The 22,590-nt window shown below is 43.3% G+C and overlaps 1 long non-coding RNA gene across 1 annotated transcript; it reads right to left on the bottom strand.

Annotated features, from left to right (window-relative positions):
• Nucleotides 1-368: 368 nt before the first annotated feature.
• On the bottom strand, nucleotides 369-14,879 carry LOC139082171 (uncharacterized). Its single transcript, XR_011537905.1, has 3 exons — nucleotides 14,608-14,879; nucleotides 10,874-10,954; nucleotides 369-1,425 (listed from the first exon to the last, which is right to left on the bottom strand). It is a non-coding gene; the product is annotated as an uncharacterized lncRNA (long non-coding RNA).
• Between the last annotated feature and the right edge of the window lie 7,711 nt (nucleotides 14,880-22,590).

Below are 22,590 nucleotides of genomic sequence, written 5' to 3' on the forward strand. Positions count from 1 at the left end.
CCCATATACAGAAGTCACCAAATGGTCTGACCACAAAACTGCATTCCCAATCATTGCTTTCATCAATGGGAGATAACTTATTGGCCATAGACAATCCAAAAGCAAAAGCAAAACACAAAATTAGCAGAAAGAAAATTAAAATTGGAAAAGCAGAGAGTCAGCAAAGTACTATTGCCATTTAATTCACCAGATTCAGACTGAGAGCTAAGAAAAGACGGGCACAGGCTTAAAAGCCCACAAAACTTCACCACTTTGGCAGTGAAGTTTATTCAGCTCTGTCAGGTGAATCCACTGGGCATCTGGAAGGATCTCCCAAACCGTTAAGATATAATTTTCAAACAAAGGTAAGATCATGACTCATACAAATATAACATGAACAAGTGTCAAAGATTTTATTTAACTTATTAAATGAGGGAACTGGGCAGATGTTACAACTGATTCAAAGGGGGATCCAAAGAACAGTCCTCTTTACAAATCAGGAATATTGAAATGAACTTGCAAATGGATACAAAAATGGCTTTTCCACGGTAGTGATGGCGGTGTTGGTGGTTGGGGATATTGTTTCCCCTGGATGGAATTCATTTGCATGTTCATAGACAAGAATCATTTGTATTACCCTTGGGTTTCCACAACTTACAGAGCTATAAAGTAGCTCAAAGGCAAAGAAAGGCTAGAATCAGACAACTCAGATCGGTATGCTCTAAACAATGCATAATTTCTCACTGGAGACACCCAGTAATCTTTTTTGTTTATTCCAAATTTCCTTACACTATGAATACCGGCAGACTTTGCCTGCCTTTAAGAAGTGGAATATTTCCACCAAAAGAATCCCTTCAAATATTCAGCTTCTCAACTGCCATTAAAGGAGGAGACTGAATTCAATTCAACATTTATTTACACCTACTATGTACAATGTAACATGCTAGGCTATGTTTCAAGCACTCAAAAACGGGTAAGCCATGGAACTATGCACAGTTGTGCTCAATAAGACCATGCTTCATTTGTCCCAGAAAGGCTTGTTATCAGTCATCTATTGCTGTGTGACAAACTGCCCAAATGTGGTTTAAACAATAAACATTTACTTAGCTCACAAATCCATGGGTTGGTTGAGAGTTTCTTCTGGTTGGGATTGGGCTCAAGAGACTGCAGCTGGAACTGCTCCTGTGTCTGCTGTCACTTGGTAGGAGTGAAGACTGACTTGTCTGGGATGATTCTCCTCCATGCGGTCTCTCATCCTTCAACAGGCAAATTTGGGCTTGTTCACATGATGTCAATGGTAGGGTACCAGGAGTGTGAGCAGAGGCACACAAGACCTCTGAAGGGACGATCGCTTCTCTCGCATTCTATTGGCCAAGGTAAGTGACAAGGCCATTCCAGATTTAAGAGGTGGAGGAATAAACTCTACCTCTTCACGTGAAGATCACACTGCCAGAACATGGATACAGGAGGGAAAATCAGTTAATTAATGCAATTCATCTACCGCAGGCGCTTAACTTGTGCAAGTTCACTCTCTGGGGCAAGAGGGAGCCATGACATAAATACCTGCCTCACAAAGCAGACTCTGACGGATACGTCCCTAGGGGCCGGTACACCAATATGCGATGGCAGAAAAGGCGAAGGCTGAGTTGAGAGTATCTGGGAAAGCTTGACAAGGGTGCGATTGGAGCTAAGTTTTGAAGGACAGGCAGAAACTTCCTTCAAGGCATGCGGCAAGGGAAGTTGAAGATGGCTGGGGGAGCCTGACAGCACCAGTACTTGAAGTAGGAAAGCTGTACTTTATACGCACTTTTTATAGCTCCAGTCATGGCAGCATCCACAGAGAAGCGGTGTGGGGTGGGTAACAAATTGGGGTTCAAATCTTGGTTTTCCCACTTAAAGGGCAAGTCATTTTCCCCTCTCTCTGAATTTTCTTCCTTTCTTCATTCTATAACCCTTATTCTGATGTGACTACATACATTTTTTTAAAAAGAAAGAAAAAAAAACCTAGAGTAGGGCCTTGTAAACAAAATTAAACCTCAAATGAGAAACTGAAATGCAATGTGTCCAATCAACAAGGAGATAATATTAACCTCAATTCTCTATAAATTAATAAAAAGATTAGAAACAATAGGAAAGAAACATTCGCAAATAATGTGAACAAGCAATTCTATGAAGAAGAAATATGAGTCAGTAAAAAACACGTAAAAAGATGCTCCACGTCTCACAACCTATTGGGAAAACTCAAACTAAATAATACCGAGATACCTTTTTTCTTTAAAGTTGGCAAAGATTTAAAGATTGATATGATCTAGAGATGGAAAGAGAGTGGGCAAATGGAACCTGTATATATTGTTGCATTGGGTCTGCATTGGAACGATCTCCTTGGAGGGCTAGTTGGCAGACTGAATCAAAAAGTTAAATTATATTCTGATCCAAAGCATTTTATCTTGCCAAAATGCTTGTATGAGCTCAAACACAGACACACGCATACAGGCACACATGCACATGCATACACATGAGTACATGTATGTATGCGTATATGTATTTGTGTATATATGCACATACGTATATATATCCATCCTCCAGTATATTAATTCAGCATTGTTTATAAAAGGAAAACCTGGAGGCATCCTAAATGTCCCTAATTAAACCAAATTTCTACATATCGACGTGAAAGATATCCACAATATATTATTGAAGAGAAAAAAAGAAAGTTGCAAAAAAATACATAGTATCACATGTACATCATAGTATGATATGTATGTTATGTAAAAAAATTTTATGTCCTGTTTCCTTCAAAGGTTATGATGCTAAAATGAGATAATAGATATTAAAGTGCTTTGCAAACTGTAAAGTGCTTTAACTAATGTTAAGGCATATCTGAATTCAGCTTTAAAAACTTTTTAAAACATACTAATTTATTTCGAAGCTCTATGGCTTGCATTTATGATGCACACTTGAATTTCTCAAGGAAATGATGTAATAGGAGTCTTGGCAAATGATTTTGGGTGCAGCAGAAATGAAAAAAAAAAATGGCCCCAACTCTACCTATTTAATCTTTCCTTAGGAGACACATTAACCAGCAGAGACAATATTTGCTACTCCCTCTCAGCCCTTCTCTTCCAAGAACAGTTAAACTAGATAACAAACTAATAAAAAATAATTTGGAATCTAGGGCATGATTATGGCCAGGAAAGATGCTGATGATCATTTCATGTGATCGAGAAAAACCTAAAATAGAGGGTTCTTCAATTACCATAATTTCTACTGTCATTGCAATTTCTGTACATAAAAGCATTTGGTCTGAGGCACAACAGATTTATCTGTAAATTACACAATAAAGGATGGAGAATGGACTTTCCTTTCAAAGAACAAACAGAATCAGTCATTTATGGGCACATCTTCATCTTAAGCGACACGTGAGTGCAACCAAACACAGACTCCATTATTGCACAAAGTTCTAAAGACTGTCACCCAACCCCACCCCCACCCTTCTCCCAAGTTTAATTAAACCAGTATCACACTGAGACTGGAAGGAAAACACAATGATACAACAATAAACAAACATTAATCATGATCATTACATACATTTTATTACATGAAATAAATAATACTGTAGAGCTTTCAGCAGCCGATAAAGCTCTTCCTCTTGGATAACATCCTAGGCAATTGAGGGGTAAAATAATACTAATAATGATAATAATAATTAGTATGGAAAGGAAAAAAGGGGCTTATCATCATGTAAGCAGAAATTGTATCCTCCTTCATTTATATTAATCTCATATTTGCTCATTTGTGGTTTCTTCTCTCTGAGATAAATGAAAAGCTATTTCTTATTTGTAGCCTAGCTTTGGTGACGTAATCCAACTCTAACTGCCCCAGGGCAAGGAGAGCCATGGACTATTCAGTCAATAGGCAATCCACACTTACGGGATTCCACCAGGAAACAGGGCAGGAGGTTTGAAGCCCTCAGGCTGCACAGGAACGGAACTGAGAGGAAGAGGGAAGATGTCTATCAAGACTCAAGGCAATGGATTTATCCTCGCTTGAGAAGAGACCAGGCCCCCAGTCTCACTCTGTTCAAGTTATCTTCTGAGCTGAATTGAAGCTCTATCTCCCTGGTTTGTGTGTGAAGCAGGAATGAGCCCCCGTGGGGGAACTCTCTTTTGTTTTTCTTTCCAGGGGGCTTCCTGACATTCTTTAGGATAAAGACCATGTTGGGAATGCCCACTAAACATATAACACGGCTGTCCAGCCCTAATGTCCCATCTCCATGTGGGAATGACAAGAAATAGGTCCTCTCCTGCAGAGATGCCCATTCAGGGCCACTTCACCAGCCAGACTGGAGTCCCACTTGGTGGCCTTACTAATTGTCCAACCCTGAGGTGTTGTGTTGTGGGCTGCCCATGACACTGTCTTAGGGAGTCTATTTTAGTGCACAGAAAGATCCAACTTGCCGCTGCAGGCTCCTCTATGTGGAAACAGAATATTAGCTGGGAGAGAGAGCTTTTGTCCTTTCTCAACTTCTAGACATGTAATTGCCCAGAAGGGTGACGGAAGATTTCACTTCAGTTTTCTAATGGGAATTCCAGAGGAGGAATCCTCTTGTCTCCTTTTTCAAAAGAATGAGAAAGGTATCACTATGGGAGATCTACTTTTAAATATCTTTCAAAAAGTTTTCTCTGACTGTTCCACATCCTAACTCCTGTTCTTGCTTGAAAGAACCAGTCTTAAAAGCTTACACTTCAGGAGCGGGCCCTGCTTCTAGGTTGGAATGGGAGCTGTTGACCAATGGGCAGGAGTAAAGTCTCCTCTGGACTTGAGGCTGTGGCCTCCTGTCTGGTCTCCTTGGAGCTGGTTGGGTTGGCTGTCAACCCAGTTAGGAAACAGGAGAAGCAGGCTCAACTAGGGTATTGCCATTCCACAGGCCAAGACACCTCTCCCTCCTGCATGAGGCCTGGGTGAGGAAACTGGGGAGCCACTGCTGCTGCCCATGGGGCTGGCGTTTGACACCCAGGGACAGAAGACACCCAAGTGTGACTGGGCTTCCCTTCTCCTGGCATCTGGCACATCAGGCCCTTTCTCCTGGAGATTAATCAGAGTGTGGCCAGTTAGGAGGAGGCCACGAGGGTTCTCACCCCTCCCCTACACAGATGCCTTGGGACAAATAACAGGAGGAGGAATAGGTGAGTGGATGCAAAGCCGACTCCCTACCCGAGTCCCTCAGGGAATGTCGCCTCACCCTCTGCCCATGAATTTCTAGGGCTGCCTCTATCATAAATAGTCTGATTAAAATGTAAATTTAGCCAACCTATCAGCTTCCCATTAAGAGAACTCTTTAAAAACGCCGTTAATCAGCTGAAAGATATGTAGTGAAATACCACTCATCAATTGTAACTGCTTATGACAGTTAACAAAGCTTTATATTTGCCCCAAACATGTGCTGATCTATCCATTATGCCAAGGTTCTCTCTCACGCTAATTGTACATTTTCTTCTCTAATGCATTTTTGCTGTTATCTCATAGGCTAATGAAAGCCAGGAAATCAATAAATATAAATTATACATGCAAAGAAGGGCTGCCGCGAACATAAAGTTTCTAATTAATTGCACTTGATTAATTTATATCCTTTAATTATCTTGCTAAGCCACAAACAACATAAATATCTTTGCAATCTGGTTATTGCTATGTCAGTCATAAAAAAGCAGACACAGTAAATCTATGGAATCTAGCAAACTGCACTGCCAGAAAACATGGAATGGCATAACCCATAAATATTATCGGACTTACTCAAGACACCGATGAATAATTTCAGTGTGACAAATTAACACTAAATATGTTGTATGGTTATTTGACTAAGGTTATAGTGATGTTATAGCTTTAAATGGTGTATATGGAGTAAGCAAAAATGTGGATTTTACTGCTAGGCTTATAAAAGTCTGCTGGAGCCGTGGAGGAGTGGTGTGCGGAAGGACCCATATGCAAAATATCCAGTGTAATTTTGTAAATGGAAATACTTTCCGCTGGCCAAGTTGAAAGACAAGCTGTTAATTATTTTGTTTCTTAGTTTCCCTTTGATAAGCTTGATCAACAAAAAATAATCCCACCTCTTCTGCAAGGGAAAAATGAAATGCACATTTGAAGTAGGAATTTAAATCCAGGAACTTGACACCAATTTGGGAAGAAAGCTGAATGTTGCACGCTGCCATTGTCTTAAGAGATGCAACTTTTACTTGGAAAGTGATTTCTTCTTATCCCGCCCCCCCCCCCCACCTCTAATTTTATCTGACTCTGCTAAGGCAGCCATCTGTCACTGATCGGAAATCTAATCGCCTCTGTCCACCAAGCTTGCTCTTTGTCCTAGGCCACTGCATATTACCAAGCATCTATATCTCCAACTTTCATAAATGTGTAAAAAGAAACTGTATCTGTCCTCAGCTACACTCAGACAAAGACCATCTGTCAGCAACTGTAGCTATTCTTTTAAAAAGAAAGCATGCGAGGGGATTTGCCCTTTACCAAGTAAACCCACTTAACCCTTCCAATAAGATTAACTGTTATTTGTTTCCATTAAATAAAAATGACCATGCTAATATACATTTAATAGTTCTGTAACAGTTGCAGAAAGATTAGCTCTCCTGTGGATATCTTTTGTAGATAAAACATACATGCATATAAATACAGGAATTATGACGGCAATAAGATAACCTATAAGGCATAAGGATGTTTTCACTTCCTTCCTCCAGGCTGGGGCTGTGGAATAGAAGCCAACATAAAACAGAGAAGACAGAAAGTACCTACTCTCCCCGGTCTTCAATTTTACAGTAAATAGCACTTCTAGATATAACATATGGCTGAATACATATAATTAATAAGATTCAGAGGCCAGCCTCTGACTTCTGCCCTCTTATCACTGCATGTTCTTGTAGACAGTTTTACAGCATTAGACTACACACTTCTAAAGTCTATATGGATGCTATACAGATACATGCTCTCTAAGCGTCACTGTAATTATGGGAAATCTGTTGGTGGGGGGAAGGAACTGCCGTTTAGTGACTAATGTATAACCACAGTAACGTTTTGGGATTTCTGTCTCCTATTTTCATCCTAAAGATTGCTGAAGCTGTTTGGCTTAGCATTTCAGAAGTGAAATAAATAATGCATTTGCTTCAATAGAAAAGCCCAGGCGAATTTTTCAAATGTTTATCTCTTCTTTATATGTTTATGGACCGATTACTCAAGAATAACTGTGTTTTTAATGTCTCGTTCTCAAAGTTGGAAGGCCAAGTTCTGCCCATGGGGCAGCTGAAGTATATATATATTTTAACATAGGCTCAATTTACCACCAGGTCCCGTAGCCTTCGTTGTCCCTTCTTGTGCCCAGAAGTCCCTGTTTTCCACGTGGGGACTTGACAGGCTGACAGGATGGGGAGTTTGGCAGATGAGCCAGTGGGCGGGAAGCGGGGCACAGGGCAGACTCCACTCTCCCGCCTTGGTCTGGCGTTCCTCCACTATCAGTGTTTCCTGAGGATCGAGGCACACTTGTTTCTGGAAGGTGGTGGGGGCGGGCGGGGAGTGGGAAACTACCAGGCAGATGAAATGGCTTTGTTTTTGCCTCCCACTGTGCTTCTAGGTTTTCTCCCTTGAAACATTTGACACAGTCGTGCCTACTCAGTTTCACGGAAAAATCCGATCCAAAGATTCCCCAACCCAAATCAATACACCTGGCATTTGGGAATGCTTGTCTGCCTCCCTCCTCTCCAGAAGCTGGGACCATAACTCGCCATGGCTGTTTTCTCTTCCCCAAAATGCTCAGGTGTGGGCTGCAGACCCCTAGCCTGCTCTCAGCTGGATGGAGACCTCTGCACGGGGCGAGCCCCTGGGCCGCAGGGCTTCCTTTCCCCTGGGCGTCTCAGCTCCAGCTCCCAGACGGCCGCTTCACACCCAACAGGTAGCTAAGGTGCCTGGTGCCGCCTCAGGCGGAGGGGAGGCGTCATGTGCTGTGTTCCATGGGCATGTCGCAGCCGCTAAGGAGACAGGTAAATCTCTGATGCTGCAATCGGATTGGTGAGGAAGATCCACTCCTGATGCAACTCGCCTGCCTCCCGGCTTCTCGGAGGTAATGAAAAAGCCCCGCGGCGAAGGCAGGCCCGTGACAAGTATGGCTCCCGCACGGTGCCCTGGCCGAGGGTTGGAAAAATACCGGTGCGGCCGGCAGGCAGGAAGTATGTATCTCCCACTGGAGTTCACTAGATTTGTCATTTTCGATTTAATGCACCTAGGTAGCAAGCCGACTCACTAGGTTTGACTGCAATTACCTTATCTTTCCTATTTTTAGTGACAGGACCAGATTATTTTAAGTGCATTTTATAGAAAACCCTTCTTTACTGAAGTATAAAGACTGTAATAAAGACAATACAATGTTTTGAAACTGTTTTAAATCCTTCACTCAGCGTTGCTTCTACAGATTTAACATGTAGGGGTTCTAATCTTACTGCTACTAATTAGAGCTTTAGTGTAATTGTGCCAACAGGGTGCTTGGCATAATAATTACTATTGAGAGATTCTGGTGGCGCAGTTACATGCCTACATAATGCAGATATGTCTAGGATTACAGTGCAGTCACCTTTGTATGTTGACTCAAGTTGGATTTTAACCAAGTAAGGGGTTATTTTGCCTTTATAATAAAGCTTAAAAGGCATATACATATGTATGATTTAGGTATCCATTTTTCCTCTTTGAGTCTTTTGAATATTAATTAGCAGGAACCTCAGAAGGCAACAGGGACACATTTTGTTTCAAATATCTCACAATTTGGGGCAATTCACTCTGTGAGTAGGATTGTCCATGCTTGTGCGGCAAAGAGTCTATTTTGATGTCATGGCGCACTGCTCCCCGATTACTCCCAGGGTGAGGGTCTCTCTCAGGAGAAATCCTGCCTTGTTGTGACAAGCAGAGAAAGGAAATGGGGGCCCTGGGAGCTGAACTGTATGAGATTCGTGTCTAGTTTACAAGAGGAATCTCTGACAGCATTTTTTCAATAATTTTCGAGCACTTGAATCTTAGAAAATGTAAGCCTAAATTGGGGAAATCTATTTCTACCCCAGACTAGGAAGTTTTGGTTACAATTATGCTCGTTCCTTATTGTTTACTGTAAAGGGCACATCTGGAAAGACCTATGGAGGTGTTACATGCGGGAGGGGGAGAGTTGTGTGTGTCATGTGTGGGGAGCATGATTATATCTACCAGTCCTCCTCCACTTGGGACAGACCCTGAAATTGGGCAGGTGGCCTCGAAGGCTCTGTCAGGTTTATCAGGCAACAAGCAGGGGCCACACTGGTTCGTTTCACTTTTAGTGGTGCCTGAGCACAGTGAGCTCTTGGTGATGCTCCAGGCCGGCGTGGGTCTTCCTGCCACTGACGTAGGGGCACAGGAGTGCACAGAGGCCCAGTGCACTGGTACTGGTACTGCACATTCTTATGCAGAAACACAGGCATACTTTTTATTTATTTTTGGTTTTGGCACATGTGAAAGAGTTTCTCCAAAACTGATTTCACAGAGCAATAAGTGACCTAAGAGGGTGTCACTAGCCATCTAAAGTGCACTACAGAGGTTTTTGAATGTAATAAATACATTGGAAAGGTAGCATGCAATGGCCCAGAGCCGGAACCACAGCTCCATTTAGCTCTGACAGCCTTGTTTTTACTGCCCCTTAGTGCCTCACTTTTAAAGTGACAGGAAACCAATTTCTGATTACAAATCCATGGGTTAGGATGTCACCTCTGGATAGTGAATTCAGCCGTAAACCCAAGGAGCCATCCATGATGCTGGGAATTGGGGGTCAGGGTTTGAAGGCGGTTATTTTATACACCGTGAATGGAAATACCTTTGTTGATACAGCACTTTATAACTCCATCTCTGTGGGAATACCCGGGTAGCTCCAGCCCCCAGCTCATCTCTCCTTACGGGCCCAGGGGTGAGCAGGGTGGGTTTGCCACGTGCACCAAATGTGACAGTAAAATTCTCATCTTACCGTGGAGGCTGCAGCCCCTCCCAGGCTGATGAACGACAGGATCCCTTCCTCCCCAGACCACAGCCGCTTCGCCACATCATGTTAACCAAAACTGTATATGCTCCTGTCACGCAGGATACCTTTTGATGAGGCCCCTTTTTTCTTTAAGCTTTTAAGATAATCTTAGAGAAATCATCAAGCTATAAAAAGAAATCAATAAAAACAGAAAAGGTTCCCATCACCCCGAAAAAAATCCATAACTTTTGCATTTTAATAGAGACGCTACAGGACCAGACCCGTCATTTTCTTTCTGATGTGCCCCTTTGATTTTGCTGGTATCTCACAGGGCTCTTGACTTCCTTGAGAAAGGGATTATTGAATTGTGTGTCTCCCTCAGATGTACTTGATCACTCAAGTATCTGTACTTAAGAACGTTCGAGTCTGCTCAGCTGCTGCGTCTCTGGAGCTCATGGGGCTTGTCATCGTAATATTAATTGGGTTTTGTGCAGGAATCTCAAGTCCCACATTGAGTGGCTTTCAAGAGAGAAGATTATGCCCAAAGCCAGATACAAAGACAAACATATTTAGCACAACAATTATGATAATTGCAGAAACATTCTGTCCTGAAATAAGCAGATTTGATTAAGGGCTCTTCTACATTATCAAATATTAATCTGATGTCTTCGGTCTAACCTGGTTGGAACATTAAGAGGCTTCTTATGGTTTTATGTAGTAACAGATTGGTAGAAACTGAACACATAGAGCCTAATAGTATGAGACAGCCAAGCCAGGGTGTAAAAGGATTTTTGCTGAATGTAATCCATTTAAATTTAAAATAGACACAGATAGGATCATAACCCTGAAATCAAAATTAAAACATACCCCGCCAAGGAGACATTTTGGATAATTCCAACCACATGGTAATCCCGAGACATTGTGGAAAAGAATTATTAGTGCTCATTTCTGTTAAAAAAAAAAAAAAGAGGTCAATATCTTTATGGTAAATCATCACAATAATGTACAGTCATATGAAACTTTCCAGACTTTCTTGATACCCACACAAACTGGTTGGTAATAGAAGCAGTAATATTCTTGCTAGAGAGTTAATTTTATTTGTAACTTTCAGCTGCTTTCAACTTAATTGCACAATTTCCTCAATTATTAAAGTTCATTCTGCATACTTAAGTTCATTAGCCATCGTCAAATGGGCAAATTACTTTGCAATTTTAATATTTGTTGGACAAAGCCGCATTAATAGATTCACTCTCCATACACAGTTTCTCAGTTTTTGCTACAGTACTCACTGATAATTGTAACCCTCCACATCAGGAGCCGGGAATTGTATTATTTTTTTTCTCTTTTTGTGAATCTCTCTTAAACGTTAGCGACTTTAACCCCACAGGTAGACTTTTTTGTTTGTGTCCTTTGGAGGGAGGGAATTGGGAAGGGTAGCAGTACGAACGGCAGTGTTGGAGTCTTGCATAACACGTATGAAAAAGTACACACAATGGCGAAATTCCTCAGCATGCCTATGCAATTTGCATAAACATGTTATAGTCATATACCAGTGATATAAGCCTATAAAAACACAATATGGGCCTCTGAATAATCAATAGATCAGATTTTCAATCGGGTTCTATGCTATAAAAGTTGTTGAGTCATTATGCTGTACATAGTATGATTCTGTACATTAGACTATATATAATATATGTATATTTTAATTTTTTAATAGAGTAATACTTTCCATGTTTTAACTGCTGGCAGTAGCAAGGCAATCGCCGTCTCCCTCTCTCCCTCTCTTTCACACACACACACACACACACAAGCACACACCACGGAGCTATTTAATGCATGTATATATAGACTATATTTAAACACATACATGCCCTTGTAACAAAAATGCCACTTTCTACTTGTTTTGCCCGTTGCGGTTGTGAAGCTCCTTCGCCCCCCACCATCTCATTTGATTAATGATATGCCCTTGCTTCCCCATGTAGCTGCACAATTTTCCCCACCATTCTCCAGGGAAGGCAATTCCTGAAATTTACCAGTAATGCCGTATGAAAACAATCTGGCCCCAAGTCGCGTGGTGTCTGTCTGTCCTTGTGCACAGAGTCACTCCAAGACGTCTCGGTGCAGATACCTCCAGACCTCGAGGAAAGTGACGCTGCCACACATGGTTTATCTCCCCAGTAATTAGGCTTGTGTTTCTGCTTTATTAACTCAGATTCAACAGCGCCCTGCCCTCTGTCACCAGGGGGACTAATAGATGATAGTCACTCTGATTTGGAAACTGTACAAATTAAATGACAAGTGAGGGGAAGTGAAGTTAAGGCAAATTGTGTGGAGATAAGGCAGTCAGTCATTTACACCCTAGGTTTTTTAACGTTAAGCAGGGGGCTTTAGATTTTACATCTGCAGATGCAAAACAGCTAAAATAAATAAGCCCAGTTTTCTTGGTGTTTGTGCAACCTCAGTGATAGGTGAATTCTTGAATGATGTTAGGAAGAATTGACTGGGAATGTATAAAACCCAGGGAACCCTTCCTTCCCCTGAAGCCCCACGTGTGGTGTCATTGCCTTCCCTGAGAAGCACTTTCCTCTCTGAAATGTGCATGTGAATCCATGTGTTTATTTTCCCAGGAGCATTTCAACAGGTCTCTATCTTCATCACCTCTGGGGCAGATTTGCTTTTACGCTTTTTATACTCCTGTCCTGTCTTTCTAGGAAAAACATTCATACACCTTATGTAAGATTAAAATTACCCAAGGAAAGAAAATAAAATTGAATGATGGGGAAAAAAAAAAAAAAGGCCGTCCAGCCAGACTGATTTCCATCATCTGCTACGGGAGCTGGAACGATTTGTTTAGCAATGTGATTTAACGAGAAGTGCTAGCTCTGAGTGTGGAGCTGCTGCGGGGTTTGAGAAGGCTGATGAGATGTGATTATCTCCATGCAGAAATATCAGGGTGGTTAAAAGATAATTTGAAATGAGGTTAAAAATGAAGCGACACTAAGCTTCTCTCCCTTGTGTCAAAACAATCGCATCTTTTCTTTTCTTTTCATTTCTTTCCCTTTCATTTTGATGACACTTGCTCATATTGGAGGTGGAGACATTCTTCATAGCAAACTGTAATTCTTGACTAATTTTAAATTTCATGTGGCTCTGTTTGAAAGACAGCTCTAAATTTGATCCAAAATCAGCTTCTGGATATTATGGATAGAATTTGCAATGTTTGTAATATTTGGTAAGCCTTAACTATTGCTATTAGTCAGAGAACTAAAGTTTCATTTCACTATGTTAACAACATTCATGGCATAAACAGCGTATGTTGACATAATAAATGACATTTGGTTAGAAAAATGTCTTTGAACTTTAGCTTAAAAAATGAAAACAGGGGGAAAAAACAGCATCAGATGTTAAAAACCATATGTTAGTAAATGAATACACCTCGTCATATTATTTAATCACCTTAAACACAAACACTGTTTCGAATGGTAAAGTTTCAAAGTCTGAGAATATTTCTTACTTTAAAAGAATGTATTTCAGTACTAGATATATTTATTCCTCATCTAAGAAAAAGAAATCCACATTGCCATAGTTCTTGATTTATGAAATAAAACAGTAAAATGGGTTAGGGAAAGAAAACATGCCTGTGTATCTAAAGAGCAATAATAATTGGGTCACTTGCTGAAAACTTTTGAAAAAGTCTGAAACAAGCTTCCCAAACCTATTCTTTTGTGTGAAGGATGCTTGGAACATTCCACCAGTTTCAAAAAGTTTAGTCACCATTTTAAGAGAAACTCGAAGTTACTCTGCACACGGCAGACAGCTGGGCGGTCACTCTGCAGGGCTGCAACACACAGTCCGATGCGAGGAAGAAAATGCTCGGAAATTCTAAAAAGCTATGTTCCTGTGCACACATAAGACAAAACCTCCTCAAAGCTCCATTCCACCGCTGCTTTATCAACTGCTTAGGAACCAATTCTGCGGGATGCACGCCCCCTAAACCCTCTGGTTCCACCATCTCCTCCTCGTCTGCACTGCTGGCCATGTTTACGCTGATGCGAGGAGATGACAATTAGTCATATTTATCCGTTCTGGGTCCATCTAATCCCCACTGTTTTTACTCATGTCAAATCCATTATCCCAAACAAAGCTGCATACGTCTTGTTGGAGATGCACACAGATTTGCTTTGTTTACTTTGAGAAGACGGATTTTATGGCAAGATTAAATACATACTGAGCCCTAACTAATGGGGCCACTTGGCACCGTGGAGCAATCGCACTGGCAATTCATACCATCCTTAATCCATTGTTGTTTAACTTTGTCCTGAAAACCCATGGCTTTCTGGCTGTGCCCTCAAGACCAACAGCCCTGGGTTTCCAGCACATCTCCCAAATTTTCTCCACAGTCACACGTTTGTGATTGTTGCAGCAAAGCGTTTCCAGCAATCATATAATGAAAGCCCCCTCCTCGCACTCCCAGTAGCCAGAGATTCTTTTTCCACCCAAGCCTTGCCACTTTCATGCTTTACTTTTGAGCTGGTAACAAGAAACCCCCACCCCCTCTCCTTTATTTAGAAAGAAAAATCTTAGGTGCTCTGTTTACTTACATTTTCCAGCACTTCTTTGTCTTCCAAACCATTCTAGCTCTTAATATGGAAGTTTTATGGGTTATTTATCAGAAAAGGCAGACCTTTGCTAGTTGGCATGAGCAGTTAGGATGGGTTTACGTGTGCTTGGAAACCCCTGATTTCACCCGAAAAAGCAATACAGTATATGGCATATGTTAACATCTAGAGCCTGAAAACTCAGCCAGTAAGAGTCGCGCAGACTAAAGGAAATCACTACTTAATTCCACAAACATTTGTTTCGGTCCAGGAATGGCACTAGAAACTTTGAGTGGTCTGCCTGCTCGCTCCAGCGCCGGCCCGGCGCACAAGGGTCCATAACGTGCGGCACAGCGCCATCTGCTGGCCGGCCCGGCCGCCCAGACCGTCCTCCAAGGCCCGGGGTGGCTCTGAAACCCACCAGAGTCGGTGTCCCGACCTCGGTCCCCTGGGGCTTCCTGTTGCTGGGGAGTGTTGACTGCACTGGAGAGGAAAGAGAGAGGCAGATTGTACTGGAGAGAAAAAGCAGTGCTAGAGAAACAGTTTCCAAAGACCTATTTAACATGTAAACGGAGGAAGATTAATACCTCTGGAGCAGTCCCCAGATGTCTTGCCAAGGGCACAGGTTTTCAGCGTTAAAGGTGAAGCTGAGTTTATTTGCATCCAAAGCAAAGAGCTGTTTTTCCTCCTTTCTTTCTGTCTATAAAACACTGTATCCTAACCATATTGTCTTCGCACCCAGGCAGTGGTGCTTCCTTAGGGAGGTGAGGTAGAACTCACGGAAGCTGGCTGGGTGTCCAGGTCCATTCATTTCCTGGCTGTGTGCTTGTGTGTGTGTGTGTGTGTTGGTGTGCATGAGTGCACGTGTATTCAGAAGTGCTTCTGGAGACACTGGGGCTCTGTTGGCCCACCCATTGCAGGAATCAGTGGAGGGACCACGCCTCTCAAGGGCAGAATGTGAGGACTGTGGAAATGCAATCAACACACTTCTGCATGTTTCCACACCGCCTTGAATGGGATAGCAGACTCCAGGAAATGCATCTTTGATAAATTGCAAAAGACCCAAACTAAATGGACCAAAGAAGTGAGCATTATTCTTAAGGGAGGGACCTTAAGACTAACACAGTATAAAGCATCAGCTGCAATTATTTTTTAAGGTTGTGTTGGAAATCTTATTTTCACCCCACCTCCAACTACCAGGCTTTTTGCCAACTGCAGTGTCCATCCTGCAACACTGACTTCCAGCATCTGCCTTCCTTTCCTCTGTCTGGCACTGTACCCTGCTCTGCTCCACACACACAGGTTGCAGTGGGTGCCATCTCTACTTCACCTACGGAGAAAGAGGAGCCCCAGAACCATTCCTGGCCTCCACTAAAGGCTGGTTTGTTTAGGCCCGTGTGGTGGGGATTCTCTGGTTCTCCGTGCCTGATGGCAGGGAGCAAGGATTAGCTATAAGTGCCTCTGCGTACAGAAAGGACTGGACCACCTCACCTTCCCCGGGACAGCCGATCGGGGCAGAGATACCAAGCGAGCTCTGGTAATAAAACCAGTTCCTTATGTGACCATTTCAGAGTGACTCTGCATGCCGCAAGGGCCGTAAAGGACACTGCCGCTCATCTGGAAATGCCACTCGTTTATAATTTGTAAAGTTTCCTGCCCAAGTGAATCTTTCCACAGCAAACCTTTTCTTGGGGAATAATCCAGCATTTTCTTTTCCTATGACCATTGTTCATGATGGCTTCAAAGGCTTTGTTCTACCAAGTGATTTCAAACACAAAATTACCTACTTACAGTGTGCCGATTGTCCCCATCTATATGAGAGCAAAACTTCTAAAGCCTTTTGCAGACAAGGTACTGTTTATCTGGATTAAAAGACTAAACAGACCATTTAAAAATATTTGAATATTTATCATGGACTTAAATTAGTTGTGCATCTTGAGACTATTCCCCAGATTCATTGCAAAGGGGTTATTCTGTGTCACGGAAAACCTCAGGGCTAGGGGTGAAGAAAGGAGCTCAGCAATGCCCTTGTTGCGTCTCAGCCTCACTACTTTATTTTTAAACTGAGGGCTTAATTCTTTATAATCAGAGCCATTTTGGTTGTTGAACCCTCGATTTCTCAAAAGCAGTGAGCCGTTTACTCTGTTAACAGTATTCGTTCTCTGAGTTCCGATCGGAAGCAGGCACGGGAATCGCCCTAAGTCTTCTGTAAGTAGCCCACTATACCCAGGATAGTGCCACAGCTGGCTGTGCCCCCAAAGCAAGCTGGCCACCAAAACCAAATTACAAAAGCTCACACTGAGGAAGAAAAGGAAAAGGTGTTAATGAAACTAGTGGTAATGCAAAGCAAGGTCAGCTTTAGCCGTAAGTCCTGACATGAAACAATATAATTGCAAGTGGCAAGAAGGGCTCCAGGTGAGACAGGGCCTGTGTCCACACAGTGTCTTCCCACCAAGGCCCCAGCCCCGAGCTGAGCAACTGCTCCTGGAGGGGCTCTGGGGGTGCCACGGAAGCAAGAAGTAACCGTTTGAAGGCTGTGGACCTTTTACAATTAGATGCCCAGGCTCCTGCCTAACGGTGGATCTCCATGAGCATCTCACACGCTCACCATGATTGGCGAGGAAAGCCCGAAGTACGTGACAGCAGAGAGAACAAAATGATCTGGCGAAAGATGGCAAATCCTATTCCATCTGGGAACTCTCATTTCACGCTCAGAGTTCACGTCTCTCTAACGAATGCGAAAGAAGAGCAAATGAGGCCTGGTGGAATGAGAAGAGTGAAGTTTTCCCTCCCTCCCTCTTTCTTTCCCTTCCTCAGTCCTTCTTTTGTCTTTTTGAACCTTAAAATTCCTCCTCCAGAGATTTCCTTCTGCAAGGGTGAGTCTGGACCCCTGGAGCGAGAGCCGAGATGGTGGAGGGCCTCAGGCTGCTTTACCCTTACCGGCTGGAGCCTTCCCTGCCCACTGGGTGTGGTTCTGCACTCAGTAGTTCGACTCCTGTTCACAGAAATGACAGGGCTGTGACTCGACGGGTGGGTAAATTCTTCTGAAAATATAAAACTCTCAAGTCCTTTGCCCATTTCTTGAATGGAGCCAATTCAAGGACCTCGCTCTGCAAGGCTACCCAGATTATTTCCATTGAAATGTTTTCCTATCGCTCTGCATCATCTCTGGAACATGCCCTGGACTTTCCCTCTCAAGTACGTGCTACAGTTCTGCGAGATCCTTTTTTTAGGATGGAGAAGGTGTTCCCGGGACTCCAATAGCCAAGTCTAGGCCTAACCAAGAACCTAGACATGCCCTGCTGGGAAAGACGTTAACTGGTTAATGACTAAGGAATTAAGTACCATCTTGAGAAGGAAGGAGTGGCTTCTACAATGTGGGAGGCACTTAGGACTTTGTCTTTTGCTGAAGATTGAAAAACACCGCACCTGCTGCTAACAATAACTAGAACCTATGAGGGCCTACTACATGCAAGGTGCTTTGTATTCCACCCTCTCGAAAGGTTCTGTTCTCCCCATTTTATGGATGAACAAGCTGAGGCTGAGAGAGGTTCAGCAGCTTGGATAACATCACTGCCCTTATCTAGTGGCGACAGAACCAGCCACTAAGTTTCATTGACTCTAAATGTCCGTGTCTGCAGTGACTTCTGACAATAACAGATAACTCTGATTGACCACCTACTATGTGCCAGGCACTTTATGCATATCATCTCAAGAAACCTCCACAGCGACCTCGTGAGGCAGGTACTACCATCTAGGCCACTTTGTGGAGGAGGAAATTGAAGGACAGAGACTAAGGGAAGAGCTGGTGGCTTCAGCCGCTGGCCTCCTCTGCCCCTGGGATAGATGGAGGCTGTGGCCTCCCTCTATCCAAATTCACAGTAGAGTCTCATGTAAAATGCAAAAGACAAAATAAAATGGGAAAACAACAACAACAACAAACAAACAGCAAAACCTAGCCCTCTCCCTCCCACCCACCAACGGGATAGCTGTGTGTCCCTTCTTCAGGGCCCCCAGAAGTCTGTCCACCTCTTTGTCCCTGTGTAAAGTAAGACCAAAGACAAGGGTGCCCTTAGCTTACCTGGGTTCCTCTTGTTGCCCAGGGCCACAGGCAACAGAAAGTTGGTTCTTTAAACAATTGCACGATCTCTCTCTCTCTCTCCACACACACACATACTTTCCCCTTTTGATCTGAAAACGCAATTTCTAGAACTTTCTGTTGATTCATTAGTTCAGCACAGCATCCCAGTTAGGCCGGGTGCTCTGAGACCATTGGCCGCTGCGAGGCCGGGCCAGGCTCCCAGCCCCGGGCATTAACCCAGAGGCCTACCCGCCCCTTGTTGCCAGAAGAGAGTGCAACCCTGAGGAAGCCGGCAGTTCTATTTCCCTCAGTAAATCTGTTCTGATTACTGTAAACACTCTATAATACTCCACCTGTAGGTGCTGTAATTAAGGTGCATCAGAACCACAATCAGCACAGTGACAAGCAGAGGGAAAATTATTGACCTCCCACGGATTTTTTAAGTCAGCACATTTACTACTGTGAAAATCACCAAGTCATTAGCAGAGGGGTTTTAAAAAAATTTTAACTGGAGGAGGTCTGCTCCCATTACAGCTATTTGTCTGCGAACCTCCTTGTCTCTGTTCTTTCTGACTGAAGGTGACATCTCCCCCGCATGCCATCAGAGCCCCTGCAGACTGGAGGGCACTGGTCTTGGGAGGAAGTGAAAGTTTCCCCTACCAGACTTGGAGGAGTAAGTGGGGTCCCTCCAGGAGACCGCCGCCAGCACAGAGGGGCCTGGGATGTGGCCACCAAGCGCCCTTCTCTTGCGTTTGTAGGGCTGCCAGGTGACCACTGACGTGGCTTGCTGGGCTTTCATGTTGTCTGAGAGCTCACACCCAGACACAAAATTAACCCCTGTGGATGCCCACTCTGAAGAGTGACAGCTGTAGTCAGGGCTGTCGACTCCGGACCTGGGAGCGCACAGACCCCTTCCCTCTGCCCACCCTTCCAGCAACAATCACTCGCAGCGTCCCTCTCCCGCAGGGGAACTGGTGGTACTGCTTGTGGTGAGTCTGAGAAGTAGACGAGTGCCTGGCATCCATCTCCAGTTATTAACTGAACACTTCCTGCTGCCAAATGTAAGGGCTTCTGTTCTCTCCCTGGTGGAAGGCAGGCAGGGCAGTGGTGAAACCCTCGTGCTTTGGACTTATGCCTTACTGGATTTTGCTTCTTGCTTCACCACTCCCTTACTGAGCCTCTTTGTGCCTCAGTTTCCTCATCTGTAAAATGGGGATAACCACAGTACATATCAATTAGGATTCTTGTGAAAATTGACAAGGATAAGCCATGACATGCCTGCACAGTGCATAACACCCTGTAAATCAGGAGTTGGTGAACATTTTCTGGAAAAGGCCAGATAAAAAATATTTTGGGGGGCTGGCCCAGTGGCATAGTGGTTAGGTTCACATACTCCACTTTGCAGCCTGGGGTTCTCAGGTTCAGATCCTGGGCACAGGCCGAGCACTGCTTGTCAAGCGACACTGTGGTGGCATCCCACATAAAATAGAGGAAGATTGTCACAGACGTTAGCTCAGTGACAATCTTCCTCAAGCAAAAAGAGAAAGATTGGCAACAGATATTAGCTCAGGGCCAATCTTCCTCACCAAAAAATAAATAAATAAATAAAAATTTTGGGCTCTGTGGATGGTATGGTCTCTGTTAATGCGCTGCTAGTGCAGCCTGGAAGTAGCCATAGACCATATGAAAATTAATGAGTGTGGCTGTGTTCCAATAAAACTTTATTTACAAGAGCGGGTAGTGGGCCACATTTGGCCCTTAGGTCGTAGTTTACTGATCACTGATAATTTAAAAAATGAATAAATATCAGCAGCTACTATTACATATAACAATTCCTTGCTGAACAGCTATTGTGCACAAAGAGTTGCTGGTGAATTGAGAAGAAATGGTCCATCTTGAAACTGATGATTACCATTAGGAAAGAGGAGGCCCTGGTGTGCACATATTAACTGAGGGTCTACAGAGTCCAGGAAGGATGAGGCACAAACTAAAAGGTATTATACAAAACCTAAAGCCATATGTGTCACTGAATTTTTCATTTTTGTTTTGTAAAACTCCACCCCACCCCATGGAAACAAATCAGGAATATTTTGCACTTATCTCAAAATTATGTCACCTTTAGAGACTAAGGTCTTTGTCAAGAAATAATGAAGAAAATGAAACGTGTATGAACAGGATTGCACGATGCTCTGAGCGCTGCATGTGCTGTGTTAGGAAGATCAGCAGAGTAAAGCCGTCGAAGTTTTGTTAAACTCACAGCCAGTTTGCCCAAGTCAATATTCAAGCAGTCAAAACAGCCAGCTTGATAGTTTTTGACTGAACAGGCCAGCTAATTTCACCAGGGACCTCAGTGTGGAGAAATCAGCGATCTCAGCTGCTAACGGCCCTAGGAGAGAAATGGAATATCACTGCCTTCAAGTGGCGACTCCAAAGACATCGTTTAAAACCACCTTGAGTTTAAGAGTGATGTCAAAGAATATTTGTAACATATATATCCAAGCTGGTCTTCAAGGTCAATTATACACAGAGAGACAGGCAGTTGCTCTCATAGCTGCTCCAGAATGAGCCCTGTTTGGGCGATAGACCAAACTGACATTTTCTACATTATAGACCATGTAGTGGTTCATTTATTCACTTACTCTACAAATATTGTCGAGAATACACAATATGCGTTGCATGAAGCTGGGCACTAGGAAATATAAAAACGAGTAAATCATGGAACTTGAGCTCCCGTTACAAGATGCTTATACAAAGGGTAACAGAGAAGTTAATCCAGCTGATCAGGAGAAGGTCTGTGAAGAGATCCACATGGCAGTTCGTTACTCTGAAAGATGCTGGTCAAAATTTAATTTTTACAGAGATGAAGCTCCTCTTCTGATAAAGGATAACATTAGAGGGGAACAAAAGAGCCTGTGTCACCTACCTGCGCCCTGATGCACTCTCCAGAATGGTGGCATCCACTGACTGATTCTTAGATCCTGCAATGGCAGGAGACTCAGCTGCTCCTACATGCTCTTTCTCCTTACGGGTCACCCCCACTACTCTTACATCCAATGCACTATTCCTTTCACAAAAGTTGTTGGAATGGGTGCTATCTTCTTGCCACACCTATTTATTTCTTTGTCCTACTTTTTCTTCTCTAAGTGATTTGCTTTCTTTCCTTTTCCCCTACTAGCACAATCTTAAGGTCCAGCCATTCCCTACTTCTCTTTGTCCCCCAGCTCCCCCAGAGCAGTAACCGGGTTCAGAAACATTAACTTAGACTTCTGCGCCCTCAAACTCCCTTCCCTTTCTGATGATTGACTCCATCCCAGATCTGAGGATCACATGGTAATTCCGTAAAATTCTACAAGTCTTCTGGCTCCTGCGGCGTGAAGGGCTAGGGCCTCCTGAGTTTTAAGCCGCAGCCCAAAGTTGGCCACTGCGCTCATTTTCAAAGGCGATCACAAGACGAATATCAAAGAATTTACAGAATCCACATTGGGAAAGCTGTCAGAAAATTGTTGGGAAAATAAAGTGAATCAATAGACTGTCAGGAGACTCGGATGGAAAAAATATTGAATATTCATTTCCTCAGTTTCACAGGGGCAGGGATTTCCCAGGACCAAGGCGGCGGGTGGGGTTTTCGGCTTTCCTTGGAATGGTTCAAATAAGTTTTGTGCTGTGCGTTGGATTAGCATTCATTTAACTCCTTTAAAGTATAATGCGCAACTTCAACAAACTTGTTAACGAGTCTACCGCACAATTAGAGCAGTTAATAGCCACCAGGTACAACAAATGAATGCTGTATTTCTACAAACAGAGAGCATCGAAAACACACCCAGAGCTTGTGTTTCCTATTTGCATAGTTATTCCAGAATCAGGGATACCTGCTAACACCCGAGAAAAATTACAGAGGGGTCCTT

Source organism: Equus przewalskii, chromosome 3 (assembly GCF_037783145.1).
Source record: "Equus przewalskii isolate Varuska chromosome 3, EquPr2, whole genome shotgun sequence".
NCBI classification, from domain to species: Eukaryota; Metazoa; Chordata; class Mammalia; order Perissodactyla; family Equidae; genus Equus; species Equus przewalskii.